We start from the raw sequence: 14,952 nt of genomic DNA on the forward strand, positions 1-14,952 counted from the left end.
ACTACTGTAGGATAAACTGTAACACTTTAGTTTGTATAATTTGAAACATTTGTACAAATAGTCTATTACAGAGTCTTTATAACCAGGTGTTGAAATGAAGGAATGTCTTTGAAATTGGGCCAAATATGTTTAGACTATTTTCTATGTGTGTTAAAGGAAACTGAAATAGGCCTTCTGTTTGGGAGTGCCACCATTTGCTTATCTTTGTAACATTTAGTGAAATATTTATTTTGCCTACAAAAGTAGTATACTTTTCTTGTAGTACAATTGTTTTGCTCTCTGTCACTTGTGTCTGCAGAGTTAAAGATGCTTACATAGCCCGCTCAGGACAGAGAATCATGTGGAGGACAACATCCTATATCTGACCCACAAGCATGGCATTGCCCAGTGGGTCATGACTGACTGACATCTATCCCACATTCATGTCCATGATCAAAGACATGGGTTCCTCAAGAAGTTGAAATGTATTGTCTTTCTGTCTTAGTATATTGCTTGGAAAGATGACAGTGCATGCCATAGTATGTTCTGTTACCATCTGGTACTGTGTTAATACTCAGGTGCATGTGAGGCTTCGTTGGCCTGTTCTACATGCCATGTCTATGTAAATGAAGGCTACATCGACAAGCGGCCCCAACCTGAGGAGAGGTAATGAACAATTGAAAACTATAGGCCTACTGTTATTTTATCAAGGGCAGCAAGGGACAAGTGCAAGTCATTTGGTCTGATGAGTCCAAATTTGAGATTTTTGGTTACAACCGCCATGTCTTTGTGAGATGCAGAGTAGGTGAACGGATGATCTCCGCATTTGTGGTTCCCACCGTGGAGCATGGAGGAGGAGGTGTGATTTTGTGGGGGTGCTTTGCAGGTGACACTGTCAGTGATTTATTTAGAATTCAAGGCACACTTAACCAGCATGACTACCACAGCATTCTGCAGCGATAAGCCATTCTGGTTTGCGATTAGTGGGACAATCATTTGTTTTCAACAGGACAATGACCCAACACACCTCCAGGCTGTGTAAGGGCTATTTGACCAAGAGCGAGAGTGATGGAGTGCTGCATCAGATGACCTGGCATCCACAATCACCCGACCTCAACACATTTGAGATGGTTTGGGATGAGTTGAACCGCAGAGTGAAGGAAAAGCAGCCAAGTTCCTTGAAGTTGTATTTGTTGCACCTGGTTCAAAAACACTTACAGTACTAAGCTGTGTATCTACACTGTCATCACCTGGAGTCTACACTGTCTTCACCTGGAGTCTACACTGTCATCACCTGGAGTCTACACTGTCTTCACATGGAGTCTACACTGTCTTCACCTGGAGTCTACACTGTCATCACATGGAGTCTACACTGTCTTCACCTGGAGTCTACACTGTCATCACCTGGAGTCTACACTGTCATCACCTGGAGTCTACACTGTCATCACATGGAGTCTACACTGTCTTAACCGGGACTCTACACTGTCTTCACATGGAGTCTACACTGTCTTCACCTGGAGTCTACAGTTGTGTATCTTCTGTTGCCAGTACAGCATTGAAGTACAGCACTTGAAGCCATCAGATGTGGATCACATAGTGGTTGATAATTAATTTAAACACATGTACCTTATAATCATATAATGACCAAAAGAGTGCCAAGCTCCACTGCCAGATATCTAAAAATGTCAGCGCTGTGATATGTTGCCTCAAATGTTGCATCAATTAGTCTGTTACAGAAGTTTCATCGAGGAAAATATTTGTGCTGATGAGTTCTGAATCTTCTCAAATAACATCAAAGCAAAGTACAATCATCCATCTGGAGTGGGGGTAATCTAAAGTGACTTGTATCCAAGCCAAGCTCATTGGCCACTGTGAAGAAACAAGCACTATCTTAATCCATGACTCAAATGGGCAACAATTAATTACCCTTTTCCTGTCAAATGGAAATCCAACTTTTGGTTTACTGTTAGGAGATGTCCTTATTTTTACTGAATGATTGCTTGTTAGTATTGTTGTTACAATACTCTACAGTCCCTTGCTTTAGGGAAAAATGTCATAAGGCTTGTCTAAGTCCAGCTGTTGTAAAAGCTGTGATTGCATTTTAGAAATAGAGTAATAGTTATATACAAGAAATAGAGAGAGAGACAGATTTCAGTTTTTTTTTCCCACACCTTTTTAAAAATAAGTTGTAATTGAATTAGATTGGAAGTTTCAACAGGATCCAACAGTTTAATATAAATAAATAGGCAACATAGTAAATATATGAATAAACATACTGAGGTTTGCATAAATACATTCATTGGAGGGTCAAGTAGGATGTGACGTCGTTCATTATGAAATCATTCCAATAAAACCGGAATGCATGTAAATCTCATAATTTGATTATAACAATGAAAGAAAACCATTTTATAAATACAAATAAAATATAAGCTTAGTACATACTACTTGATTGTATATTAGACTCTGACTGTCTCTTCATTTAAAAAAAAGTGTCATCCCACTCTAAATCTAGTATTGTTTTTCAACCTGGATAGAAAATGATAGAATAAAGCCTATCAATCTTATCAATATTTCTTTGGTTAGTATCTTGTAACAGTTCAGAATCCCAGAGTATTCATGGAATGAGTCCCCCTCTTCATTTGTTGCTGTTGAGGAAAATAAAATATTACAATATAATTGACAATGTGAAGTGGATTCAGAACTTTTTGTGTAGCTAGACAAGAAAATTCCCCAAGTTTAGGATAATAAAAGATTTAAGAAAATGTCACTTGAACCTAGACATATTTCTGTCAGGTGAAGCAAGTCATACTCTGCTGTATTTATGACATAATTTTGTCCAATCAAACTCTCTGTTAAATGACAGTCATCCTATTTGTGTTGTTTTACCAGGTCGGTTTACATCCTTAGGCTGTACGAGTTTATCTTGTACTTACTTGGCCAGCATCTTCTCAACGACCCTCTTGACCCAAGGAGCACTGACATCCAGACAAATCTCCTGACCGCTCTTGCTCAGAGTGGCACTGCAGGACAGACACACAGCACAGTCAGACAATCACGAAACCTGGTAATAACTACATTTTAGTGTCAGCATTAGCTAGTGAAATGGGACGGTAGGGAGTAGGACTGATTAACTTAAGTTATATATTTTTAACTTAACATTATATAGTAACCACATCTAATGTCAACATCATATAATAGCGATATTTTATAGTAAGCATTTGCCAGTGTAATAGGACTACAGTGGCTTGAGACGTATTCCCCCCCCTTGGCATTTTTCCTATTTTGTTGCCTTACATCCTGGAATAAAAATATTTTTTTTGCAGGTTTGTATCATTTGATTTACACAACATGTATACCACTTTGAAGATGCTAAATATTTGTTATAAGACAAAATAAGACAAAAAAACAGAAAACTTGAGCGTGCATAACTATTCAGCAATTACAGCTGCAAGTGTCTTGGGGTATGTCTCTATAAGCTTGGCACATCTAGCCGGCACATCTAGCCACTGGGAATTTTGCCCATTATTCAAGGCAACTGCTCCAGCTCCTTCAAGTTGGATGGGTTCCACTGGTGTAAAGCAATCTTTAAGTCATACCACAGATTCTCAATTGGATTGGGTCTGGGCTTTGACTAGGCCATTCCAAGACATTTAAATGTTTTCCCTTAAACCACTTGAGTGTTGCTTTAGCAGTATGCTTAGGGTCATTGTCCTGCTGGAAGGTGAACCTCCGTCCCAGTCTCAAATCTCTGGAAGACTGAAACAGGTTTCCCTCAAGAATTTCCCTGTATTTAGCGCCATCCATCATTCCTTCAATTCTGACCAGTTTCCCAGTCCCTGCCGATGAAAAATATCCCCCCAGCATGATGCTGCCACCACCATGCTTCACTGTGGGGATGGTGTTCTCGGGGTGATGAGAGGTGTTGGGTTTGCGCCAGACATAGCGTTTTCCTTGATGGCCAAAAAGCTAAATTTTAGTCTCATCTGACCAGAGTACCTTCTTCCATATGGTTGGGGAGTCTACCACATGTATTTTGGCGAACACCAAACGTGTTTGCTTATTTTTTTCATTAAGCAATGGCTTTTTTCTGGCCACTCTTTCGTAAAGCCCAGCTCTGTGGAGTGTACGGCTTAAAGTGGTCCTATGAACAGATACTCCAATCTCCGCTGTGGAGCTTTGCAGCTCCTTCAGGGTTATCTTTGGTCTCTTTGTTGCCTCTCTGATGAATCCCCTCCTTGCCTGGTCCGTGAGTTTTGGTGGGCGGCCCTCTCTTGGCAGGTTTGATGTGGTGCCATATTCTTTCAATTTTTTAATAATGGATTTAATGGTGCTCCGTGGGATGTTCAAAGTTTCTCATATTTTTTTATAACCCAACCCTGATCTGTACTTCTCCACAACTTTGTCCCTGACCTGTTTGGAGAGCTGCTTGGTCTTCATGGTGCCGCTTGCTTGGTGGTGCCCCTTGTTTAGTGGTGTTGCAGACTCTGGGGCCTTTCAGAACAGGTGTATATATACTGAGATCATGTGACAGATCATATATTATGTGAAACTTAGATTACACAGGTGGACTTTATTTAACTAATTATGTGACTTCTGAAGGTAATTGGTTGCACCAGATCTTATTTAAGGGCTTCATAGCAAACGGGGTGAATACATATGCATGCACCACTTTTCCGTTATTAATTTTTTAGAATTCTTTGAAACAAGTAATTTTTTTCATTTCACTTCACCAATTTGGACTATTTTGTGTATGTCCATTACATGAAATCCAAATAAAAATCCATTTAAATTACAGGTTGTAATGCAACAAAATAGGAAAAACGCCAAGGGGGATGAATACTTTTGCAAGGCACTGTATAATTAGGAAGCAGCAGGACTCTGCAGTGCGAGCTGTGGGAGGGAACATCTCCACCTTCTTAATGAGTCTACCAATACGTCTGCTCTCCGTCTCGATGCAGCGACATTGCAGGTCAACCCCCACACGTCTGACTCATCCCTGTTAGAGGAAGAGGTCAAGGGTCAGGGGTAGAAAGAATACACAGGCATCCACCATGCTGACAAACACACTTGATTAGTTAGAGAGGGAAAGAGAGAGAGAGAGTCATCCACGTATGACTGCAAGTTGCTTTGGATAAAAGCGTATGCTAAATGGCATATATATATATATACAGTGGGGAGAACAAGTATTTGATACACTGCCAATTTTGCAGGTTTTCCTACTTATAAAGCATGTAGAGGTCTGTAATTTTTATCATAGGTACACTTCAACTGTGAGAGACGGAATCTAAAACAAAAATCCATAAAATCACATTGTATGATTTTTAAGTAATTCATTTGCATTTTATTGCATGACATAAGTATTTGATACATCAGAAAAGTAGAACTTAATATTTGGTACAGAAACCTTTGTTTGCAATTACAGAGATCATACGTTTCCTGTAGGACTTGACCAGGTTTGCACACACTGCAGCTGGGATTTTGGCCCTCTCCTCCATACAGACCTTCTACAGATCGTTCAGGTTTCGGTGCAGTGCAGCGCTGGGCAATACGGACTTTCAGCTCCCTCCAAAGATTTTATATTGGGTTCAGGTCTGGAGACTGGCTAGGCCACTCCAGGACCTTGAGATGCTTCTTACGGAGCCACTTGTTAGTTGCCATGGCTGTGTGTTTCAGGTCGTTGTCATGCTGGAAGACCCAGCCACGGCCCATCTTCAATGCTCTTACTGAGGGAAGGAGGTTGTTGGCCAAGATCTCGCGATACATGACCCCATCCATCCTCCCCTCAATACGGTGCAGTCGTCCTGTCCCCTTTGCAGAAAAGCATCCCAGAAGAATGATGTTTCCACCTCCATGCTTCACTGTTGGGATGGTGTTCTTGGGGTTGTACTCATCCTTCTTCTACCTCCAAACACGGCGAGTGGAGTTTAGACCAAAAAGCTATATTTTTGTCTCATCAGACCACATGACCTTCTCCCATTCCTCCTCTGGATCATCCAGATGGTCATTGGCAAACTTCAGACGGGCCTGGACATGCGCTGGCTTGAGCAGGGGGACCTTGCGTGCACTGCAGGATTTTAATCCATGACGGCGTAGTGTGTTACTAATGGTTTTCTTTGAGACTGTGGTCCCAGCTCTCTTCAGGTCATTGACCAGATCCTGCCGTGTAGTTCTGGGCTGATCCCTCACCTTCCTCATGATCATTGATGCCCCACGAGGTGAGTTCTTGCATGGAGCCCCAGACCGAGGGTGATTGACCGTCATCTTGAACTTCTTCCATTTTCTAATAATTGCGCCAACAGTTGTTGCCTTCTCACCAAGCTGCTTGCCTATTGTCCTGTAGCCCATCCCAGCCTTGTGCAGGTCTACAATTGTATCCCTGATGTCCTTACACAGCTCTCTGGTCTTGGCTATTGTGGAGAGGTTGGAGTCTGTTTGATTGAGTGTGTGGACAGGTGTCTTTTATACTGGTAACGAGTTCAAACAGGTGCAGTTAATACAGGTAATGAGTGGAGAACAGGAGGGCTTCTTAAAGAAAAACTAACAGGTCCGTGAGAGCCGGAATTCTTACTGGTTGGTAGGTGATCAAATACTTATGTCATGCAATAAAATGCAAATTAATTACTTAAAAATCATACAATTTGATTTTCTGGATTTTTGTTTTAGATTCCGTCTCTCACAGTTGAAGTGTACCTATGATAAAAAATCACAGACCTCTACATGCTTTGTAAGTAGGAAAACCTGCAAAATCGGCAGTGTATCAAATACTTGTTCTCCCCACTGTATATATATATATATATATATATATATATATATATATATATATATACATATTACATATATCAGAGAGAGAGAGATGCAGATAGACAGATTGATTTGTATGTACAATAAGATACAAAAAAACAGTACGGTATATAAAGGTAAATAGTAATCCTACTGCTCATAACCATTATATTCATGTCCATTGGTATCAATGCATTGAGTCAGAGTGATGTAGGTAATAATATAAACTCACCCTCAGTGATGGTCAGGAGGGCCAGGAGCACAACAACAAGGCTGGCTGACATTCTGATGCTCATCTTGGAGTTACAGATGATCCTACTTGAAATCCTCAAATAAAGTATGTTGTTATCTCGCTGGTAACAAGTATTTTAAAGTATTGTATTGTTATATCTTTCTCTCTTTGTCAGTCTTGTTGTGAGTTCTTTCTTTCTGTCTTTCTTTCTTTTGTGGTATCTAAGGAATTTATGACTTTGATAATGGTTGCAAATGGTCTTAGAGGATGTTGACTAAGCTTAAAGGGAGCATCTGGAGAGTAGTTCTATAGGGGCAGAGGAAGTATGTTAGGTGGAGTCCTGGGATTGGTCTGTAGGGGAAAACACCCATATCAGGTTACATGGGATATATACTATGGGTTAAAACAAAGGACGGGGAGAATAACATATTACAGATTGGAGCCGGTTATTCTCCAGATATCGGCAGATATCTGTAAATTGGTGCTGAGATCTTCAAATGTAATAAATAATTATAATCGAGGACAGTGTCAGCGGATTCCCTTGTTCTCACAGCATAATTAGCATTGTTTTCCCGACACCACAAAATGGCGACGAGGTATTGGTCGTGTTGCGTCTTTTCTCAGCGTTCCATTCATGGGCGCCGAGCTGACTCTCGCTCCAGAGTCCGGCAGATAAGGGTGAGTTTTCTCACTACTTTGGGCACTGGTTAGTTCGTGTGTCTGTGTGTGTGCGTTGAATGAATGCACCGTTAAGAACTTGTGTGCTTTGCTGTTATTTGCTGTGGGATAGGAGTCCGTTCTAAATTTCTAAATTAGTTTGCGCTGGTAACAACGCAAACAGGGGGGAGTGTCTATAGGGATATTTTGCTTGAATAAAATTCAAAAATAATACAATGAAGGAAAGGCCAGGAACTAAGGAAAATGTATACAAATTAGAACATTGCGAATCTATGGAAGCCCTCAAACGAGGCGATCATTAGGATGGGCCGAAAATCCTAAAAGCACATTAGGTGGGTTTAGGTCAGTCCCGGGGACTGTGGGTTGTGGTATATACATTCGATTGCAAGTTACCGCTCAACTTATAGTTGACGAATTATATGTTTGACGTAACCGCTCATTGAATATCCGCGGAACTCGAGGTAGCAAAAATTTAGGAACAAAGGAAAAAAATGGCGCGATGGTAGTAGCATGCTTAGAGGTCCGTAGGAACGGAAATAAGCCTCTTAAACTGTATGTGTTTGTGTGTAGAAGAAAGTAGGATTTGTGTTCTATATTTTATGTTGGTTTGTGAGTTCTGTTAAGTGTTACTGTTTGTATATGGAGGGGAAGAACGGAGGTACAGCGGGACTGTCTACTTTCTGTTGTTTAGGCTTGGAGAGAGCTGCTTGAGAGCTCCCTCCACTCTGAAATCGCACTGGTGAATGTACTACGCATGCGTGTGATTTTATGAGTTTAGAGTTACGTAGAGCAAATGTGCCACTCCCCTGCCTGCACTGAGCTGCTGGGAGACGCAGACTCAGAGCAGACAGAGAGAGAGGGGGAGATTTAAACACGAATAGAGTGTTCTGTTTGTTAAATTGGCTGTTGCTTAACGATTAAACTATTTGATTGAGATCTATTGAATTGATAAATGAGAGAGATATGTTGACGGATTAAAAAAAATAAAAAATAATAATAATAATAATGTTATTGAGCTATTTATAATATTCCTGAGTTAAGTTGTTTGCTTATTTCTTAGAGCGAATGTGAACAGAGGGGTATTGAATGGTTGAAATACCCAGTGAGTGCATAAAATACTAAATTCTTGTCTGTTCTTTGTTCTTCTGTGATATGAGAGACGATGAGAAGGAGGAGACAGAGAGAGAGAGGAAGTGCTGACGAGTTCATCATGCGACAGAGTGTGCTGCAACGGATGAAGTCAAATCAAGGCTAGTACTGTTCTATTCACAAAACGTACCTTCCCATAGAGGATATTTTGGGTGCCTAGCATATTTGATGTTATGACAATTTGACAAGGACTTGGCAACAGACTGATCAATTGATGTAATTAAGAATTGCATTTTGGAGTTTTTGTGCATGAGTGGGTTGGATTAGAGTTGAGTGGGGAAATCGAGCACTGACATTATTCTGTAAAATTAAGGTAATTGGGTGCTTATTAAGCAATGGGTTTGTGAGTACTGTAGTGTTGCAGGATTAGAGGTCTTTATTTTTTGGATTGCTCTGAAGTTGACTACTTTCATTTACTTTCCTGATCGGATGTGGTAAGATTGCCACTAATCAATAATTTGGTAAAATAAAATAAAATAAAATAAATTGATACAAATAAATAAATTGATGAATAAATTAATACATTAATTGATTAATTAATTAATTTGGGGAAGAAAAAAAAAAGAGGGAACTATAAGCTACATAGTCTAAAATAATATAATAATTAACAATAAAGGAATATAAAAGAGTTGTTACAAGGGGGAATAAGGACATAAAAACTATGAAAGTAATTACTCCTGTTGATGTAGTAGAAAATAGTAATCCTTTAGTTAATGGTATTGCAAGGTTATCTGGAAAGGGAATAAACGTTGACCTGACATTGAACAACCATGGCTAGTGGAAGGGATTCTTAACCCTGACGTCATCAACATGATGAAAGTGATTGAATAATAGAGAGAGGAGAAGCAGAAACGACCATAAAGATGAATCCAAAACTCCAAAAGTAAGAAGAAAACGAGATGTCTGGAAACTAAGGGTGGAGTGAGGTTCAGGAAGATGGAACTTGAAGATGAAGAAGATGATGATGATGATCAGAGTGATTGAGAAGAGATCATGGGTGGATATGACTCTGTGATCAGAAGGAAGTGGCAAGAGAGGAAAGAAGGGGTGATGGAAGTTGAAGGAAGAAGAAGGATACTAGAGATTCGATCTCTGATGAAAGTGAAGATGGAGAAAGCGATGAAGATTTGGAGATTAAAGGTGCTTTATGTTAAAGAGGATTTTATCCTACAATGATTAGCACAGAATAAATAGAAAGAGATATAGACTGATGCGTATTATGCCTGGATAAGGGGAAGAGAAAAAACTGCTGAGAAAAGGATCCCAAGAATTGGAGAAGAATAATACATTGAGGCCAAGGAAAGAGAGCACAAGTAAGAAGATGATGCCAGATGATATTTCGAGGACAGAACCTAGAATATAAGCCTTTGAAGAATACCGATATGTCAGATATACTTGAGAAGCTGTCTACTCTTCAAGATGGAGCATATCCTTGGATTTAAAAAAATTGGAAGATATTATGGTGGGAACACAGTCTGCCATAGGAGACATTAAGAGACTTTTGGCTAATCTCCTTGGGAGTCCAGATATGGAAGAAATATCTCAGAGAGCGGGACTTAATAGATATGTGGGGACTGAGGTGAATGACCCTGAATTGTTGGCTGCAAGTGGAAATAGGCTGTGGAGAGCACTGAAAGAGATGTTTCCAACAAATGTGCATTCTGACAACATTCTGATTGATCCACTAGGACAACAAGAAAATCTGAGAGCCTATGTGTGAAGAGTTCATCAAGTGTGGAGAAATATTACTGGAAATGATCCAGATGTGAGTCAAATTGAGAAGTCAATTTTGAGAGCTAAACTGCAGATGGGACTGCCCTCACAAGTAAGGAGCAAACTGGCAGAGGTGGTTGGACTTGGAAGCATGACAAAAGGTGTCTATAGAGATTGTATAGCCCATCAAGTGGATCTGTACAGGAAAAAGGAACACAACTAGAAAGAACAGGACCAAGAAACTCTCAGAAAACATAATGAAATACAACTGGGGGAGAATAAGAAGGAGAAGAAAAGCTTTGGTTATGAAGAATCAGTGTGCACCAAATCAACAATCACTGCCACAGCTTCAACTGAACAAGGTCAAATGCATTTGTACCAGCCACAACTAGTGGTACAAGTTGTTTCATATCCATAGCCAGTCTCTGGACTGACAAAGAATTGGAGAGGAAGAGGAAGAGAAGACTTAGAAAGAGGAAGAGGAGGAAGATTTAAGCCATACTTCCAGCAATCTTGAGAAGTGTGTTATAATTGTGGACAGGTTGGTGACTTTGCCTGTGAGTGTAATGGGCCAGAAGGAAACATAAGAGGGAATTTCAGAGGAAGATACAGGAGCAAGTGAAGATCATCTGGAGGACAGATGAACCCTATAGGGGCAAGGAGCAAGGATTCTAGGGGTGCCTAGAAGATCCGAAAGGGGGGTGTCAGCTGGTAGTACCAGTTAGGGGAAAAAGATCCAACAATTGAAGTGAAAATAAACAACGGACCATTGGAAGTGATGATGGATAGCAGAAAGGCTTTTATCTGTGTTCAGCCTGAAGAGGTTACACATCTCACTATGTCAAATCAACTAATTAGGATAGGGATTTGAGGGAGTGAAACAGTTGATTACTCTTAAGGAACCAATTGAGCTCTGCTATGAAAATGAGAAAATTACAATACCCATACTGGTATCAGAACATATACCTATTGCATTGTTGGGAAGAGATGCATTGTGGAAATAGAATTTTAAAATAAGAAGTACACCAGACGGCTGTCTGGTAGAAGTGCCAAAGGAAAAGGTTTACCAATTGTTAATGATGACAGAGATGGATTAGTCTATAGTATTCTGGATTGGAAATCTCAGTGAAGATTTTTTGAAGCAGGCTAAGATATGGAAGAAATTTAAGGGAAAATATGCCAGATGCGAGGCTTCTGAAATATCCATTTCATTTTTAAGCTCAAATATTTCAAGAATGCTGCCGAATTGAACTCAGAGGACTGGTTGAGTCATCAACTAAAGAAAGTTCAACTCAGCTTATGTTGAATAATTTAGGACCACAAGGAGCAGCTATGAAGATAAACATAGATGATTATCTGGATAAAGAATTGGAGATTGAGAAGAGTGTGCAACATGTAACCTAGTTGGTTTCTGAAGGCCATGAGAAGAAGCAAATAGGAGAAATGATGACAGAAGCAGAGAAAGCTGTTTTTGTACTGATGAAAGAGAATTGGGGGATTTGGAGGAGTGAAGATCAGCGATTTCTCAAAATGATGATTTTGGCTCAAGGACAAGGAGAGTCATACGCTGTACGGATGACACATGAATCTATTTGCAGTGTGAAGATGGATTGAGAATCTATGAAAGAGGAGATGTTGCAAAAAGTTCAAGAATGTTTGTGATATCAAAGTAGTACTGATATTGGATTTGTGAAATCAGCCCAATTGAGGTGAAAGTTGAACTTCGACGAGGAGGCAGACCTCCTTGGAAGAATCAGTATCCATTGAAAGATGAAGCAATCACTGGGATTGAACCAGGAACTGAAGGACTTTCAAAATCAGGTGTTTTGAAGACAAGAAAAAATCCTTAGAGTAGGAATCAATTGTTGTTTTGGGAGAAACCATGAGGGGTTGATAGTAGCGCCTCTGGACCTATTAGGTCTGATGATTTAGGAAGCTAGGGGTTAGCTAATGTTACAAGAGGGGAGATTAGGAGAAAGATCACAAAGGAGTAGGGTTTTTGGGAATCATATTTGCTTGAAAAGATTGACTATATCATAGGAAGGTGAACAATCTGTCTGAAAAATAATGTTTAAAAGGGGGTGACTGTTATTCTTGGTTACATTCCTACACCAAGAGGTGCATAAGATGTCAAACTAAACTAAAAGATGCTCAATCGTTTGCCAAGTTTTTGTGTAAAGAAGTCATAAGCAGGTGGGGACTTCCGGATCAAATATCCTAAAATTAGTGGGAAAGGAATTTGTGGATAAATCAGTGAAATGGTCTTTGAAAAAATTAGAGGGAAAGGAATTTGTGGATAAATCAGTTAAATGGTTTTTGAAAAATTTGGAGAAAAAATCAGACTAAAAAGTTATGAAAACTAGAATTGAAGGAACTCTAGGACAGTCAGCTAAGCTTCAATGTTAGTTAGTACGAGAGAGAGAACAGTGGTGAAGGGAAATTTAGAGTTCAGTGGGAAGATAGATATGGTAGGAGTTTAGATCTGTTAGGAGCAGTTGCATTGAGAAAGTATGCGTTGCTGAATGATAAGAGAAGAATGAAGATTGAGGGTGATTGTAGTCTCTATGTGTACAATTCCCAGCAGGGAGATCATGGTGATTATAAATGTAATTTTTATAATCCACAGTTTGAAAGTGAGGGATTAGAGTTGGGACTGAGAGTTAATGTAGTGACACTAGTGGTGATAGATGGAAATACAAGTAAAGAGTTCAAAGCTTTGGGGAAAATGGATGAATCAACAACAATGACATCAACACTTCAGCCTATTAAAACAACAGTGAGAAGCAATTCAACTCTTTCAACATTGACAGTTATTAAAGCTATAAATGTATCACATTTGATTACAAGGGAGCCAATCGCTCCAGCACCAATTTTAGAGGAAAAGACTGTCATTAGGGTTAGGATGGGTGGTACAGCTCATCTTCCTTGTAGATGTGAGAGAAGGAATGTATAGAGGTGACATTCCTCTCATGTGGAGAGATAATTATGGAGAAGAAGTGTTGTTATCAGGACAAGAAGTAGAAGCTGTTTCACCTAGTGAAAGGAAGTATATTTTGTACAACGATATGAAGTGGAAGAGGGTTATGAGTGATTGCTAACTTATTTTGAGTAATACTATCATGGAGGTAAAGTTTCATCACAAGGAACATGGGGTTCAATCTTAGAGAAGGTAGCTAAACCTCTATAAAGTATGTGTCAATCTTATGCTTTATAATGGCTGTTGTATCAGCAACAATCATTAAGAGATAAAATAATGTCGTTGTGGAAGCATTTGTTTAGGCCTAGGTTTAAGTGTTATTGGTTAAATGAATTAACCTATGTGAATTTGTTAGATAGGAAGGAAAATCAGTTAACAGCGCTTCATGAAGCATTGGAGGTGAAACCCGTGAGGGCTCAAAGCTGTTTTTGTTAAAATAAAACATATGATGGAAAGAGGATGTTTAGGGGAATATCAGATGGTGATGATTATATGATGACTTTGGGGTAAGCATGAACATAAGGTTAGTAATGAGAAATATAATGTAACTTTGATGTTGAATTTAGTAAGAAGAGAAGGACTTTGATGGAAAGAGAAGTTTTGCATGGTAATGTGGCTATTGGGAATTTTAGAGAAACATCTGGGGTTTGTGGTGAGAAAGAATATATTATTACCCTATGGATGGAAAGGATGTTGTTACATTAATTAATAATTAATTAATAATTTCATTAATATGCCATTTAGCAGACGCTTTTATCCAAAGCGACTTACAGTCATGAGTGCATACATTTTTGTGTATGGGTGGTCCCGGGGATCGAACCCACTACCTTGGCGTTACAAGCGCCGTGCTCTACCAGCTGAGCTACAGAGGACCACAATGTTACATGTTGAAGTTGAAGCTTCCATATAAGGTTTTTAAAATTAAAAGAGGGGAAGCAAGGGAAAGAGATAAATCTGATTCTGAAAGAGAGAAGTTTCATAGTCTGGGAAGCTACCATTGGAGGATAAGTCTAGGAGAGAAGTGGGGACTTTTTTCCATGGTATGGTGTAACATTTTGGGAAGATCACATAGATAATATTACCTATAATTTGAAGGGTTTTGCAAATGAAACGATAAGAGGGTTTAACCTTCTGTCAAGACTCAAAGAAGTATTGATGGATAGATATCAATTTTGAATTGTTCACATGTTTTTGAATATTATGGTGATAGTTAGTATTTTGTGATGAATCAAAGGGGGGAAATGGAATGTGATTCATTATATATATCATTTATATAGAATTTTTAGTTGATATTAATGTTTTAATTTGAATGTGTTGTTTTGCAAAAGATACTGTTTGGTCTTTTCTTTTCTTCCAGAAGCATATGAAGGGACAATATGAAGGGACAATATTGAAGGGACAATATGAAGGGACAATATGAATGGACTGGAGGAAGTGGAACAAG

The 14,952-nt window shown here is 39.3% G+C and overlaps 1 pseudogene across 1 annotated transcript; it reads right to left on the reverse strand.

Annotated features, from left to right (window-relative positions):
* Nucleotides 1-2,881: 2,881 nt before the first annotated feature.
* LOC311146784 (interleukin-8-like) lies at nt 2,882-7,055 on the reverse strand (annotated as a pseudogene). The gene is made up of 3 exons: nt 6,992-7,055; nt 4,833-4,975; nt 2,882-2,999 (listed from the first exon to the last, which is right to left on the reverse strand). The product of its transcript is annotated as an interleukin-8-like (transcript).
* Nucleotides 7,056-14,952: the final 7,897 nt, after the last annotated feature.

This window comes from Coregonus lavaretus, assembly GCF_964263955.1.
Source record: "Coregonus lavaretus genome assembly, chromosome: 2".
In the NCBI taxonomy this organism is placed as follows: Eukaryota; Metazoa; Chordata; class Actinopteri; order Salmoniformes; family Salmonidae; genus Coregonus; species Coregonus lavaretus.